Genomic DNA, 16849 nt, shown 5'->3' with positions numbered 1-16849 from the left:
CAAGGCAGGGGACCTTGTGAACACTACCCACTATCTATTCTGTTCCCCTCTTCTGCAGGTGCCTCCTTTCTTAATTACACCCAGAGAGCACAGGAAAGTGGATGCCAGCGATATTTATTTTCTGCCTTGAGCCAAGCACAGGTAACTCACCGGGGGCATCTTTCTTAATGAGGGAAGAAAAATGTCAGAACAGCGATCAGCCACAGTGTGCCCAATGGACTTAAAAAATAAGCAAAAAGAAATCGCATGGAACTCCGTTTTGCATTAGCTAGCTGTGTAGCTAGCTGAGAGTAGAAATGAGTCACCCCACAAGTGGACATGTCTCCTAGAGACACTCTTCATTTGCGGGAGATTTTGTTCCATTTAACACCAGCTTGGCGAAAGCCTGAGGCAGGAGGATTGGCAATTCAAAGCAGTCAAAAGCAAAGGCAAAGCTTTCTATGGCTATGGGGTCGATGTCAGAGTCCTGGTGAAGTAATGACCAAGACTGGCTGGTTGAAGGATGGACTGGGTGAATGGGGGGAGGAGGGAAGGACAGGAGGGGGGTGACTTTTTTCCCCCTCTGAAGTGCATACTGACAAGGATCAGCTCTGGAGCCCAGCACACAGTAGAAGCTCGGAGAGCTTGGGGAGCCGGGGATGAAGTCTTGGTTGGTTTCATTCAGAGCCACAGAGAGGAGGCAGGGGAAGAGAAGGCATTGCCCCTTCTTCCGAGACAGCTCAAGGGGTTGCAGGGGACCGTAGTGAGGGTCCTCCAAGAGAGGGCTGTCTGGCTTCCCTTCCGTGTAAAGCTGGAGGCTGTGGGCGGAGCCCTCAGGTTGGGAAAACAGCTGCCACTACCTTTGCAAACCAGCAGGAATCAGCCTGGAGGCTCACGTGTGAGAGGCCAGAGGCCTGTTGACCCCTCTGTACTCTTCTCTACCTACTCTTAACACCTCCCCCCACAAACAGGCCAGTGCAGCACACCCATCCTGATGCAGATGCTCCATTCAGCTTCCTGGAGAGCTGGACCAGGAGAGTGCCAAGAAGGGACTAGGGTAGAGGCCACGCTGGAAGCAGGCGTTCTCTAGGCTCCAACTTTACAGGTCAGAGCTTCTACAGTAACCCTGACCTTCAGACTCAGGTGCCCATTAGAGTCTGCACCTACTCTCCAAGACTTCATCACAAACATGCTTTCCTTTACACTGAGTCCTGGGTCCTGGCCTTCTAAACCCCAAGGGGAAAATGTAAAATGAGAGGATCTCTGAAAAGCCATGCCCTGTGCAAACGTCAAAGGGCACCCTCAGGAACAGAGGGTGGCCTCCTTCACAAGCTGCATAGATAGAGCTCAGGGTCCCAGCCTCCTACATGCACCTGAGCTGTTTGATGAATGTGTCCCCAGGCTCGACAGCAGCTGTCCCCAGAGGACAGCTCTCAAGATAAATAAATAAAGCCTTCTCTGATGGTACATGCCGGTGTCCGGGCTCCAAGGCCTATTTTTAGAATGTAGGGCAATTTTCTCCCAGAATAGACAAGACAGCTAATCCAGGAGGGAGGCTTGAGAGAGATGAAGACGTCGAGTCTAGATTTGAATTAGTTGTGAGTATATTATTTGAAGAAATGTTGAACAGCTAAGCAAATATTTGATACCTTTGAATTGGAGCAGGCGTTTTTCACAGGCTGAGCACCGTGCACGGCTGCTGCTGGCTGAGACATCCTTCTTCTTCCAAGAGGTACCTGGCTGTCACACCCACCCGCCTCCTGCTGCTGCATGCTGAGAAGCTGTGTGCCCACTGGAACTGAGTGCAGCCACATGCGCAGCCAGCATGTCTCCAGGACAGTGGCTGCATCTCTCTCTCTCTCTCTCTCTCTCTCTCTCTCTCTCTCTCTCTCTCTCTCTCTCTATCTCTCTCTCTCCTCTCTCATCGCCTCTCTCTCTCTCTCTCTCTCTCTCTCGGCCTCAGCCTCTTGAGAGGCTGGGACCACAGGCCTATGCCACCACACCTGAAAACTTTCCTCTTCTGAGAAGTGTTTACTGCCCTTCAGTTTACCATCATCCTTTAAAAAAAAAAAAAACTTTTTTAAAAATTACATATGTGGAGGTCAGAAAAGGAAGGTCCCATCTCTCCTTCCATCATATGAGTCCTGGGTTTCAAACCCAGGCCATCAGGCTTGGTGGCAAGCACTGTCACCACCTGAGTCCTCCTACCATGTCTTATTAGAGGGGGTGAGGAAGCTGGCCATGTAGTGCCTCATTGAAAAGGGTCAGATAAAATGATCTGTTCTGGCCAGGCGTGGTGGCGAACGCCTTTAATCCCAGCACTCGGGAAGCAGAGGCAGGCGGATCGCTGTGAGTTCAAGACCAGCCTGGTCTCCCTACCTGAGATTAATCCCCTTACCTGAGATTAAAGGCACACGCCATCACGCATACAATTTCTTAATTAGTGATTGACAGGGGAAGGCCAGCCCACTGTGGGTGGTGCTGTCCTTGGGCTGTTGGGGCTGTAAGAAATCCATGGGGCCGGGCAAGCTATGATGAACAAGGCCAGTAAGTAGTACCCTTCCATGACCCCTGCATCAGCATTTGCCTCTAGGCTCCTGTCCTGTTTAAGTTTCTGCCCTGTCGTCCTTCAGTGAGGGACTATACTGTAGAAGTGTGAGCCAAATAAGCCCTTTCTTCTCCAACTTGCTTTTGGTCATGGTGTTTCGTTATAGCAATCGTGACCCTAACTGTGACGCCAGGAACCGCCAGGAACAGTTAATCGGCTCTGACTAGGTGCTGGGTCTTGACCTGAATCCACTCAGCTAATCATTACAAACGCTCCACAAGGCATGCAATTCTATCATCTCCAACTTACAGAAAAATAAAAGGAATTCACGGAAGGGAATGATTCTGCCAGGTCTGGTGCGCCGACCATTGGTACGCACGGTCTCTTTGGGGATGCTTACTTCCTCGCCCTGCCAGGAGGACGCTGCTGGCTGTGCGGCGTGGTTGGCGAGGCTCTGGGTGCAGGGATGTGCAGGGATCTGTAAGCCCTGCCAAGTCCTGGCTCCGCAACTGCAGGTGCGCAGCCACCAGATGGCAGCAGATGCCCTTGAGATCCCATGACCATGAGGGCGCGTTGCCCTGGCCGGACCTGTGGAGCCCACCGCGGTGCACTCCCCGGATCCGGGCGCCTGGGCCAGCCGCTGTGTAACGGGAGAGCCCTCCCCGCCGCCCCGCCCCACCCCGCCCGCCCTCGGCGAGCCGCCGCCTGCTGTTCGCGGAGCGCTGATTGGCTTGGGCTTGCAGATAGAGAGCCCGACGAGCAATCAGCCCCTGCGGGGACCCAGCGTGGGCGAACCCCGGGCTGCAAAAGAGGCTGGATTATCCTACCCAGGAGGGTTAGGACGTTCCCTCCAGTCTGCCTATTTCACACACTTCTCTCCGCAGGCGTCACCCCCGTTCGATTTCCGACGGGTGGCGGGTGGCGTATGGCCGTCCAACGCCCAGCTAGGCCCCACCGAGCACCATCACACTTAACAACAGGCTAGATCTGCACCGGAGCCCTGTAAAATGATGAACGGAACCCAGGGTCTTTTCTGAACCCAATGTGGGTACGGGGCGCGGGGCGGGGGTTAGTGAGGAGCTGCAGACGGGTAGACCAGACTCATTCCTAGAGCTCCTAGAGATCAAACCTTACGCCATCAGTGCAGAACCAGACTCCTCTGACTCGGAGGACCTGACTGAGAGCCTTGCATGCCAGGAACTCCACTCCACAGCTGGAAACTGAAGGCAGGCTGAACGGAAGCATGCAGGGAGGGGCAAGTCAGAGAAGTAGGAAGGGGTACTGGGGGTGGGGTGGGTGGGAGGGAGAGGGCGGGAAGGTGGACGTGGACCTTTCAGTCAGATGATACCTTAGAGAGAGATATCACAGCGAAAGTCCTTAAAGGGCTGAAAATAAAGAGCCTCACCCTGAGCATTACAAACTAAGACCTCCTCAGGCCATGCAATAAAAAGCCCACTTAGCCAAGATTGTGTATGTGCCCCGTTGGGCCAAGAGGGGAGGTAGCCTATAGGAAACTAGGGACCTGTCCTGCCTGCACTAGTTGCCACTCCACTGTCGTGCCCGCCCCTGCCTCCGCCCTCCTTTCCCCTGCTTGGGTGAGCCTAACCTAGGCCACCACTTTGGGTCAGAAGTTGGGGCTTCCCTTGGTCAGAATTGGGGGAACCTATTGTACAAATCTTGTAGTATTCGGTGTGCATATTACAAGTATTCTGTGGTCCTTAGAAAAGGAAGGAGTAATTGACACAAAACAAAAATACCGGCCCTGAACGGACGTGGACTCAACGGATTGAAAATGTTATGCCCCCAAACTGCCTCTGTATGGAGCACATGCAGACTCTCTCTCACCCTTGCTCCATAAACAGTGCGCTAAGAAGCTATTTACATTGCACGGGGCAGCAGATGTGTCACCTAGAGAGGCCTAAAGAGCATGCGCAAAGGTTCTATACAAACCCCAAACCGTCATATGCAAGGATTGGGAGTTATTTATAAAAAGGATTTTGGTATCTCAAGGTGGTCTTGGAACCAATTCCCCCACAAATGCCAAGGGGATATTGCATAATGCAGAGAAATAAAAAAGTAAAAATTTCCTGTGCTTTGCCCAAAGTTTGGCTATGTGTATCAGCATCTGCTTGGATCCCCTGCTGGGTGGAGACTTTCAGAGGACCTCTACAGCAGGCTCCATCTTGTTCCTTCTCGTCAGCTTCTTCTGGTGTCTATTTTATTTGTCCTTCTGAGTGAGAATTAAGCATCCTTCCTAGGGTCCTCCTTGTTATGTAGCTTCTTTAGGTCTGTGGATTGTAGTGTGGTTAGCCTGTATTATGTGGCTAATATTTGTTTATAAGTGAGTATATACCATGTGTGTCTTTCTGAGTGTGGGATACCTCACGGAGGTTGTTGTTGTTTGTTGTTAACCCAGGGTTTACGCAAGCCTTGCCAGCCTCTCACTGGGGCATTCTAGAAAGGTGCTCTACCACTGAGCCACACCCAGCCCCTCACTGGGGGACACTAGGCAGGGGCTCTACCACTGAGCCACACCCCAGCCCCTCACTGAAGAATTCTAGGCAGGTGCTCTACCACTGAGCCACACCCCAGCCCCTCACTGGGGGAGTCTAGGCTGGTGCTCTACCACTGAGCCACACTCCAGCCCCTCACTGGGGGATTCTAGGCAGGAGCTCTACCACTGAGCCACGCCCCAGCCCCTCACTGGGGGATTCTAGGCAGGGGCTCTACCACTGAGCCACACCCCCAGCCCCTCACTGGGGGATTCTAGGCAGGGGCTCTACCACTGAGCCATACCCCTAGGCCAAGAAAGCAGAATTTAGGGAGACATTGTTAAGACCACGCTGGCTATGCTGCCGTTCTTTCTGCTCTGGATTCCCTCACCCCTCAGGGTCTCTCTGGATCTCTGTCAGGCAGAAATGTTTACAGACACTGGCAGGACTCCTGTGGCAGTAAGGAAAGAAAGTCCGGGGAGCTGTGGATGGTTTGAAGGCTTACCACATGTTTCAACATCTTATACATGTTAAGTAGGGTCTTGTCCCAGGGCAGCACAGCCTTTATCATATCTTCTATTTGTGTGTGTGTATGTGTATGTATGTATGTGTGTGCATTTGTGTGTATGTGTGTGTGTGTATGTATGTGTGCGTGTACGTGCGTGCGTGCGTGCGTGTATGTGTGTGTGTGTGCGCGTGCTCAGGTGCCTCTAGAATCCAAAAAAGAACAGAGTCCCCGGAGCTTGTGTGATAAGCAGTTGTGAGCTGCCATGTAGGTGCTGGGAATCAAACCTGTGTCCACCGAAAGAACAGGAAGTGCTCCTACCAGCTGAGACACGTCTCCAGCCCCGTGTACATGAGTCTATCTATTGTGTTCCCCCAAATAGCAAATTAGCGTGGACTCAGCGCTCAGAATGATGTGCACCTGCCTTGCAGTTCTGTAGTCGGACTTCTGGATGAGACATGGGTCGTTCACTGAGTGAAGTCAAGGTCTTGGCTCCTATCTGAAGGTGGTGGTGACGACGGTGGGGGAGGGGGACTTTGCCTCCACATTCATTCATGTCCTCACAGGACTGTCTTTCTGTCCTCGATGGCTATGAGCTCCACATGGTCTTTGCTTGTCAGTGGAGTCATGAAGAATTATGCTTGCATGCAGGTGATAGAGATTTTATTAAATGATTTTAAATTTAAAATGATTTGGTAAGTTTTTTTTTTTAATCACAAATAAATAGACCAAGGTACACGGCTTTTCTTGGCACTCACAATAAATGATCAGGGATAAAACAGGGGAAGTGGTGAATCCCTATACAGTGGCCACAAAAATCTCAGAACGTAGGGGACTAGAAGGCTGGAGAGAAGGCTCAGAGGGTAAGCGCACTGGCTGTTCTTATTCTAAAGGTCCTGAGTTCAATTCCCAGTGACCACATGGTGGCTCACAACCATCCATAATGAGATCTGGTGCCCTCTTCTTGCCTGCAGGCATACATGCAAGCAGAATACTCTATAAATAACAAATAAATAAATATTAATAAAAAATATTAGAACAATAAAATGCACTGGCCGTTCTTCCAGAGGACCAATGTTCGGTTCCCAGCACCCATATGCCAGGTCACAACTGTCTGTCCCAGGGCGATCCAATGTCCTCCTCAGCCTCCAGCAGGCATGTACATGGTAGACAGACATACGTGCAGGCAAAACATCCATACACATAAAATAAAAAAATAATAACTACACTTTAAAATTAAAGAATAATATTAGCCCTAAAGGGTTAACACTGGAAAGGAGACTACTTTCAGACTTTATTGAAGGAAGATTCAAGGAATGATTTCCAAGATGTACTATGTGTGCAGACAGGAAAATATGCTGTGGTAAAATAACGCCCCGCCCCCCGCAACTACATTCAAAGTTCCTGGGATTCCATTGGCCCCTCACCTCATTGCCTTCCGTGGGTTCCTCTTATGGCATTAGCATATGTTATGAGCTCATGTAGGAAGATGGGCAAATCCTTCTAACAGCCACCGTTATAGCTCTTCTCTGCTTGCTGCTCAGCTCAGATACAGTTGTTGATCCTTCTAAGATGACTCCCTCTCGTTGCTGCTATAAATATGCACGCCATCGGGCTTTTATCTGCCCTTCTCTTTCAAGGAGTGTGTTGGGGACCGAACCCAGGGCTTGCACATGCCAGCTCCACCTCTGAGCTCCATCCCTAGCCCCTATAACTATGTCATCACTTCTTTTTTTCTTTCTTTCTTTCTTTTTTTTTTTTTTCCAGACAGGGTTTCTCTGTGTAGCCTTGGCCATCCTGGACTCACTTTGTAGACCAGGCTGGCCTCGAACTCACAGCGATCCGCCTGCCTCTGCCTCCCGAGTGTACGTCATCACTTCTAACAATTTGTTTTTAAATTCCTTTTTCCTTTCTTATGTTCTCCCCTTTTCTCCCCCCCAATTCCTTCTCCCTTCTCCCCCTCTCCTCTTCCCTACTGCACCCCTGTCCATCCTTAATGACCCTGAACTCCTGACTTTCCTGCCTCTGCCACCCAAGTGCTGAAATTGCCTTGGTTAAAGTTTCTATTTATTATTATTAGTGTGTGTGTGTGTGTGTGTGTGTGTGCGCGCGCGCGTGTGCGTGTGTGTGTGTGTGCGCACGCACGCGTGCCTGCCTGCCTGCTCACAAATGTGTATATGTGTGCTACAGTACATTTGTAGAGGTAAGAAAACAGTTTTGCAGAGCTGGTTCTCTCCTTCCTTCTGTACTTGGTTTCCAGGTTCTAACTCAGTTGTCACACGTGTGGTGAGTGTTCTTACCGACGGAGCTATCTCACAGACCCACTTTAAAACAAAACCAAGGCCCACAAAGCATTATTTGTGCCCATCTATCTTTATATTATTTTCAGTGTTTATAATTCTTTGAAATTTTTGTATTTATTAATTCACTTCTACTGTCATTTTGTGTGTAGAGTTTTTCTACTCTTCTTTTTCTAAGTTCCTGAATGACTTAAGTGAGTTGAGTTTTGGTGACCCACGCCTGTAATTCCAGGACTGGGAAGACTGAGCTGGACCAATCAAAAGTTAGAAACCCAGAGGCTGGAGAGATGATTTGGGATGCTAAGAGCACTAGCTGCTTTTCCAAAGGATCTGGATTCAATTCCCAGCACCCACATGATGGCTCACAACCATCTGTAATTCTAGTTCCAGGAAATCTATTATCCTCTTCTGGCATTCACTGGTGTGGCACACACAGGGTGCACAGACATACATGCAGGTAAAACAGCATACAAATAAAGATAAATCTTTGTGAATTCAAGGCCAGCCTGCTGTACAAATCGAGTCCAGGACAACCAGGGCTCTGTTAGGCAGAGAAACTTTGCCTCAAAAATCATAAATTCATATATATATAATTGTTCATAAGGTGGGGCAGGGGAGTCCCGGGACTAGAGAGACAGTTCACCAGTTGAAAACATCGGTTGTGGATTGCTGTGAGTTCGAGGCCAGCCTAGTCTACAAAGCGAGTCCAGGACAGCCAAGGCTACACAGAGAAACCCTGTCTCAAAAAACCAAAAACCAAAACCCAAACAAACAAAAAAGAGAGCATTAAAAAAAAAGAGAGAGAAAGAGAGAGCATTGGTTGTTTTTGCAGAGGACTGGGTTCAGTTCCCATTGCCTACATGGCAGCTCACCACTGTCTATAATTCCAGCCCCAGGGGACCCAACAGCTTCTTCTGGCCTGTAAAGGCACCGGGCGCATACATGGTACACAGATACACATATAGGCAAAACACTCATATGCATGCAGATAAATAAATAAATTTTTTTAAAAAAGAAAAAATGTATAGGGCAACCTGGCTACATAGTAATAGCCTGTCTTGAAATTTGAAGGGGGAAAAGCTGAAATAATTTTTCTTTTCTTTCTTTCTTTTTTTTTTTTTACTGTAAGTTTTCCTCTAATTGAAGCTTTGCCTGCATCCCTAGGTTTTATGTAAATGTTGTTGTTAATCCTTATTGTGATGCAGATATCAAGGAAGCTGCTTAATTTTCAATGATCATAAGTTTATTCTTCTGTAGAATGGGCCACTTTATTATTTTTTTTCTCATACAATACATCCTGACCTCAGCTTCCACTTCCTCTACTCCTCTCAGACTCTCTCCCACCTCTCATTTCCCCTAGATACATGCACCACCCAACCTCCCCCCAAGAAAAAAGCAGGGCCCCTCGGGACATCAGCAGAAGCCACCACAAGACACAATAAGACCAGGCACAGACCCTGACATCAGGGCAGGATGGGCAACTCGGTAGGAGGAAAAGGGTCCCAAGAGTGGGCAAAACAGTCAGAGGCACCCTCGCTTCCACAGTCAGGAGTGCCGCAAAACACCAAGCCAACAAGCACAGCCTATGCGCAGAGGAGCTGGCGCCGAACCACGCAGGCTGAAACTGCGGCTTCCATCTCTGAGAGGCCCCACGAGGCGCCCTGCTTAGCTGCCTCCAGTGGGGGCATTTTCTCAATGCACGTACACTCTTCCCAACTTTTATGTCAAGTTGACATAAAACTAGCCAGCACATCTGGTCATCCATTTCCCTGATACGCAAAAGATATCTTGGGGGTTTTTTTTGTTTTTTGTTTTTTTTTGGTTTCGAGACAGGGTTTCTCTGTGTAGACTTGGCCATTCTGGACTCACTTTGTAGACCAGGCTGGCCTCGAACTCACAGCGATCTGTCTGCCTCTGCCTCCCGAGTGCTGGGATTAAAGGCGTGCGCCACCACGCCTGGCTTTTCTCTCTCTTTTTAAAATTTACTTATTCATGTATTTTATGTCTGAGTGCTCTGTCTTCATGCACACTAGAAGAGGAGACCAGACCCCATTACAGATGGTTGTGAGCCACCATGTGGTTGCTGGGAATTGAACTCAGGTCCTCAGGGAAAGCAGTCAAGTGTCCTTAACCGCTGAGCCATCCTGCTAGCCTGCAAAGGAAACCTTGTAAGGAAATATGACTCTTGGGCCACTGCTCTTGCCATTCAGAGATCTCTTCTCTCCCTGTTCTTCTACCTTCCAGGGCAGGGAAGCCGATGCGGAAGTCAGTACTAACCTCATGTTTTTCCCTCTGTCTTGTCTTCTATTTTTTCCTCTCCTGTTCCTTTTGATTTTTATTACCACTTTCTCACTTATTACGTATTCTGATTACTCTCTCTTCTTTTCTTCTCTCTTTCGTCTTCTTTCTTATTCTTCTTCCTTCATTCCTTCCCTCCTTACTTTTTTCCCCTCCTCCTCCTCCTCCTCTCCTTCTTCTTCTTCTTCTTCTTCTTCTTCTTCTTCTTCTTCTTCTTCTTCTTCTTCTTCTTCTCTCTGTGTGTGTTTTGGTTGTATTTGATAACTTCTCAGTTTAATTCACATTCTTTTCTGACACATATCCATATGAATTTGAGGTCATTTTTCTGAAAATGCTTGCCCATAAGATTTCAAAATGGGGCTGAAAGAACACTTACAAACACATACACTACTGAAGCACACTTAACCTTTTTTTTTTTTTTTTAAAGAGGCTCAAAAAGGAACAAAGCTCAAAAACCAAGGCAAACACCAAGTAAGGAAAAGAAAATGTTAATTTTATCGATCTGTTGCTCCCATCTTTTTTTTTTTTTTTTTGGTTTTTCGAGACAGGGTTTCTCTGTGTAGACTTGGCCATCCTGGACTCACTTTGTAGACCAGGCTGGCCTCGAACTCACAGCAATTCGCCTGCCTCTGCCTCCCGAGTGCTGGCTCCCATCTTTTATTATTTGGTGTTTTGTTTTGTTTTGTTTTTTGACAGGGTGTCACCGGACAGCCCAGGAGGGCCTGCTGGAATTGCAGGCCATTATCACATCCCGCTTCTCTTCTCTTTCCAAAGTAGCTGAATGCCCTCAGTGAGTCTGAGTATAAGCTTCTTCAGTGTTACCCGGATGGCTGCTGTGGGTGGAGTCGTTGTCATAATAATTCTAGAATAGAGAGGTAGTAGGCAAGTGAGCAGCAGCCCTGGGTGCTCTCCATGCCCACACTCCGGTCAGAGCAGGTCACCTGGGCTGGCTGGGCACCTTGTAGGTCATTGTCACTTTACTGGGTCTTATTTTGTTCCATTTTTGCTTGTTCCACTATTTAGTAATTAGGGCAAGGTCTAGGAATGCTTATCCACACCTCAAACTGTCTTACTCAAGTATTTTTATCCTTCTGAACATATACTTAATTTCCACCTACATTTATTTTAAAGATGTGCAGTAAAGTCGACTGAAAAGACAGGTGGGACACAGGGCTAGGGACGGCCACCACCATTGGGCGTGGCACTGGTTGAGTGAGTGGCTCAGTGGTGGTGAGCCTGACCAGCCACCAAGTCTTCTGCAGGGAGGCCGTGCAGCCCTTAACACACTGCTGTACATCACCTCACAGACAGAGCCATTGACGAAATAGGGATGTTCGACAGTGAGTTGTCTCTGTGGATCACAGCTCCCAAGTAGCTCAATTGTAGCTTTGCAGTTTTTAACTTGATGATCTTTTCTATTCCCATCTCTCAGGCTGCTTTCACCCATGCACCGCATACAATCAAATGGGCCAACGTCTTCCTTGGTAATCTGCCGTGCGCTGTGATTCATGGGGAGGCCATGTTCTCTCATGCAGCTCTGCCCACGAGAGTCAGGGGGTCCCCCACTTCATGGGCGGATGTAGCCGCACCGTGGACCCTCTGGTTATCTGAAACACTTTCATCAGCTACCAATTTTCTGAAAACTGCTTCTGCAATGGGTGGCTGGCAAATGCTACTGAGACACACACACAGCACTGACTTGGACCCGACCTCTGCCATCTTAGGGTGTAGCTCCTGTTTCTTTTCTAACCAAGCTCCCACTAACTTGCTCACACTGGCTTCAAGCTCACAAGTCCCCTGCCTCAGATCCCGGGGCGGTGCTAGCATTACAGCTGTGTGCCCCTACCATAGACCAGTATTCCAATTTTCCTTCCCTTTGTAAGTAGCCTCCTTTTTTTTTTTTTTTTTTTGCCTGGAAGTTTTTAATTCTGGAATTACACCAGGGTCTAACTATATGCCTTTCTTTAATTAATCGTCCCTAGAACTTTATTGGCCCCTTTAATCAAGTCTTTCTGAAGCTCAGAAAATGCACTTTAATTAATTGTTCAATTCTTGTTTTCCCTTTATACGTATTCCTCTTTTCTCTTTCTGTCAACCTCCCCCCCCCCAACCCCCGCCTCAGTCCTTTGAGTGGTAGATGGCAGGGTTTGCCCTCCTGTGGTCCAGCGAGGCGTAGCTCCACGAGACCCTCCAGGACACCAGCCTTTCTCACCACATCTCATTCTCTGAAGTCAATGACCTCATTTGTATTTATTTTCATTCATTTCTTCTATCATCATCATTATCATCATTGTTTTGTCTGTGTTACAGTTTGAATAGGGACTGTTACTCCACAGGCTCACTTTGAGCAAGCTGTCCTCAGGCTGTAGGACTTGAGGGGACCAGGCCTCACTGGAAGGAATGAAGGCTGAACGTTATGTTTTATGGATGTGTTACTCTTGACTATTTTCCATCCAGCCTCAGGATCTGGCTGCCACCTAAGAATCTCTGCAGCACAGTTGTTGCTATCCCTTCCCCACTTGATGACCGGGAAAATGTAAGTTAAAATAAAGAACCCTTTGGGTGGAGTGATGAGAGTGGGATGGAAGGATGGGGAGATGGAAGGACCCAGAGGGTCAAGGAGACCATCAAGGCCGGCGGAACTGGACCAAGACCCAAGGGCGCCTGCACAACTGTTGCACCAACCAAGGACAATGCTTGCAGTGAACCTAGACCTCCTGTTCAGATCTAGCCAATGGACGGCGCATTCTCCATGGTTGTTCGGGGAAGCAGGGACCGCCTCTGACATTAAAACTCTGGTGCCCCTGCTTAGCTAACCTCCCCTTGGCAGGGAGGCCCAGACAACAAACAGAGGAAGGGGAAGCAGGTTATCCAGATAAGACCTGATAGGCTGTGGTCATATGGCAGAGGAGGAGGTCCCCTTCTGTCAGACGTCTAGGGGAGGGGAATAGGATGCAAGAGGGAGGGAGGGTGGGACCGTGAAGACACGAGCGATGGGATAACATTGGACGTGTAATCTGAATAAATTATAATAAATTAAAAATTTAAAATTGGAAATAAATAAAAGTTCTGTGGCCTCTGGAGTGGGGCCTCTGGGCATGACTGCGGAGCATTGTCTTGTTTGTAATTCCATTGTAATGGGAATCCATTGTGGGTGAGGTCATTCCCTGTGCAGGGATCCTGGAGAGCGTGGGCTGGGCAGCTGTATGAGCTTGCTGCTCTCCTCTGGCTGTGGATACAGCTTGGTCAACTGCTTCAAGCTCTTCCCTCCTTGACGCACCTTAAACTGGGAACTAATATGAACGCTTTCTCCTGAGTTGCTTCTGTCAGGGTAATTTTATCACAGTGACAGAAATGAAACAAAGACACTCCCTATGAGGTTACATTCAGGACAGCTACATAAAAGTGGCAAATCAAGTTTAGGTTTTGAGCTGGTCTCTGATGGACCTCAAACTCTCCACCCTCCTCCTGCCTCCAGGGTGCTGCTGGGATTGCAGGATTCCCCCAAGGCTGGGCTTGGTTGAATTTCAAGTGGAGAAAAGACTTCCTGTTTTCAGCTCCTCACAATCCCAGATTCCTTCTCTGTTGCTGTGATAAACATCATGACCAAAAGCAATTTGGGGGAGGAAAGGGTTTATTTCATCTAGTCAGGCCAGGAACCTGGGAACAGTGGTGCTAACTTTCTCTGTGTCTCTGTCTCTCTGTATGTCTCTCTCTGTCTCTCTGACTGTCTCTCTCTCTCTCCAATCTGATCTAAGAAAACCTTCAATTGAAACTTCTCTGGAGACACTTAGTAGTGTCCACTTGACAATAAAAACAACAAAGGAGCTGGTTGGTGGTGGCCACACCTTTAAAAAAAAAAAAGATTTATTTGCTTGGCATAGTGGCACTCATCTTTAATCCCAGCACTCAGGAAGCAGAGGCAGGCGGATCTCTGAGTATGAGGCCAGCCTGGTCTACAAAGCAAGTCCAGGACAGCCAAGGCTAACACAAATAGACCCTGTCTCAAAAAAAAATTTTTTTTAAATTTTTATTTAATCACTTTACAGCCTAATCCCAGCCCCCTCTCTCCTCTCCTCCCAGTCCCACCCTCACGCCCCCACCCTATCCCACCCCCGCCGCCGCCCTCTCCTTTTCAGAGAAGGGGAGGACACAAGGAATATCAACCCACCCTGGCACCTCAAGTAGCAGCAGGACCAAGTGCATCCTCTTCCCACTAGGGCCTGATAAGGCAGCCCAGCTAGGGGAAAGTGACCCAGTGGTAGGGAACAGAGTCAATGGACCCTACTCCCATTGTTAGGGGACCCACATGCTACATCTGTGTTGGGGATCTAGATCCAGGCCATGCATGCTCTTTGGTTGGTGGTTCAGTCTCTGTGAGGCCCCATGGGCCCTGGTTAGTTGACTCTGTAGGTCTCTTGTGGTATCCTTGACCCCTCTAGCTCCATCCCTCCGCCCACTCTTCCACAGAACTTCCCAAGTTCGGCTGTGGTTCTCTCTGCATCTGTTTCCAGCAGCTGCTGGATGAAGCCTCTCAGAAGACAGTTATGCTAGGTTCCTGTCTGCAAGCATAGCAGAGTATCATTAATAGTGTCAGGAGTTGGCTCTCTCCTCCCATGTGGTGTATCTCAAGTTGGGCGGTCATTCATTGGTTTGTCGTTCCCTCAGTTTCTGCTCCATCTTTACCCATCTTGTAGGGGAGACAAATTTGGGCCGAAGGTTTTATGGGTGGGCTGGTGTCCCCCTCCCTCCACGAGAAGTCACACCTAGCTACAGGAGGTGACAAATTCAGGCTCCTTAACCCCTGATGTTAGAAGTCTCAACTAGGGTCACGCTATAGACTCTCAGGAGCCTCCTCTGTCCCAGAGATGCCCCCTCACCGATTTCCATTCTCCCATCTCCCTCCCTAGTCCCCACCCCCTCCCTGCACATCTGATGCCCAAACCCACCCTCGTATCCTCCCTATGTTGGACCCTGGAGTCCAATTCGGGAAGGGTGGTCACTGCGAGAGACCACTCACATCACACAGGCTGGAGGTATAGGTAAAATTTATTACTGACACATCAGAAGTCCCAGTTGTCGATGTGTCAAGGTCCCTCAGCACTCCGAGGTGAAGGACCCCGAGTGACTGTTACAGGCTAGTTTTAAAGGTAAAAACCGCAAAGCAGGTGGGGTTGCTTATCAAGTTAAACCATATGGACATTAGGACATCTGGCCTGAGGGAACCTCTTGTGGGGACTTGGGTGTGGGTCCCTAGAGCGGTTACTGGAAACCAGATGGGGACATCTGATATTTGGAAACTTGCATGTAACTATTCTGGGAACTAGGGAAGAACTCTTGAGGTTAGCAGTCCGAGAACTGGGAAGCAGGTGGGGTCAGGAGTTTAGATTCTAGGCAAGCAAGGTTGGGCTAGCAAACAAGCATCTTATATTTTATAATTTTACAGTTTCTCACCTACTCCTCCTCCCACCCAGCTCCCTCCCTCCTTCTATTCAGAGGTCTATTTTATTTCTTGTTCTGAGTGAGTTTCAAGCATCCTCCCTTGAGCTCTCCTTGTTACTTAGCTTCCTTGGGTCTGTGGATTGTAGCATGGCTTATCCTGTGCTTTGTGGCTAGTGTCCACTTATAAATGAGTATATACCATGCGTGTCTTTCTGGGTCTGGATTGCAGGATGATCTTTTCTAGTTCCATCCATTTGCATGATTTCTTTGTTTTTAATAGCTGAGTAGTATTTCATTGCGTAAACGTACCACATTTTCTTTATCCATTCTTCTGTTGAGGGACATCACAGTTGTTTCCTGCTTCTGGCTGTTATGAATAAAGCTTCTTTGAACATAGTTGAGCAAATGTCCTTGTTGCATGGTGGAGCATCTTTCGGGTAGATGCCCAGGAGTGGTATTGCTGGGTCTTGACGTATCCTTATTCCCAAATTTTCTGAGAAAGTGCCAGATTGGCTTCCAAAGTGATTGTACAAGTCTGCACTCCCACCAACAATGGAGCAGTGCTCCCCTTTCTCCACATCTCCCCCAGCATGTACAGTCACCTGAGTTTTTGATCTTAGCCATTCTGACGGGTCAAAGATGGAATCTCAGAGTCGTTTTGATTTGCATTTCCCTGATGGCTGAGGAGGCTGAACATTTATTTAAGTGCTTCTTAGGCGGCCCACACCTTTAATTCCAGCACTCGGGAGGCAGAGGCAGGCAGATCGCTGTGAGCTCGAGGCCAGCCAAGGCTACACAGAAACCCTGTCTCGGAAAAAAAGAAAAAGACACTTGTCTATTTATGTGTCTCTAAAGAACCTAACGATACTTTTTCTCTGTGCCCCATAACGTAGTAGGGCCTAACAACACAGTGCCAGCAGAGAAATGAAGGAATAAATCTGTATTTAGCAAGTCTGTAAATATCTGGTACTGAGAAACCCAGTCACCTCATCACACATCTTACAGGGGGAGAAATCAAGGAGAGAAAAAAGAGTCTGGGCTGAGGAGCCATGATGTCTCTTGTTGTCTTCATTTTGATCTCCTTCAAGTTCTTCACATGTGTGTGTGTACGTGACGAGGTGACACAGACTCATGCCACATGGGCCGGGAACCAGGGTCATCATATCCCAGCCTTCTCCCTACAAATGCTGCTCATCTGTGGGGTCCATGTGTCTGAATATGGACTGAGTGTTGGCCACATTATGCTTACCCCAAATAACTCACTGACTATCTAGTGCACTGAGAA

The 16849-nt window shown here is 48.5% G+C and overlaps 1 pseudogene; it reads right to left on the bottom strand.

The window, feature by feature from the left end:
- Window positions 1–2853: 2853 nt before the first annotated feature.
- Window positions 2854–11841, bottom strand: LOC127202974 (low molecular weight phosphotyrosine protein phosphatase-like; annotated as a pseudogene).
- Window positions 11842–16849: the final 5008 nt, after the last annotated feature.

Source organism: Acomys russatus, chromosome 19, assembly GCF_903995435.1.
Source record: "Acomys russatus chromosome 19, mAcoRus1.1, whole genome shotgun sequence".
NCBI lineage: Eukaryota > Metazoa > Chordata > Mammalia > Rodentia > Muridae > Acomys > Acomys russatus.
The sequence above is the reverse complement of the archived record's forward strand: the minus strand, read 5'-3'. Positions and strand labels throughout refer to the sequence as shown.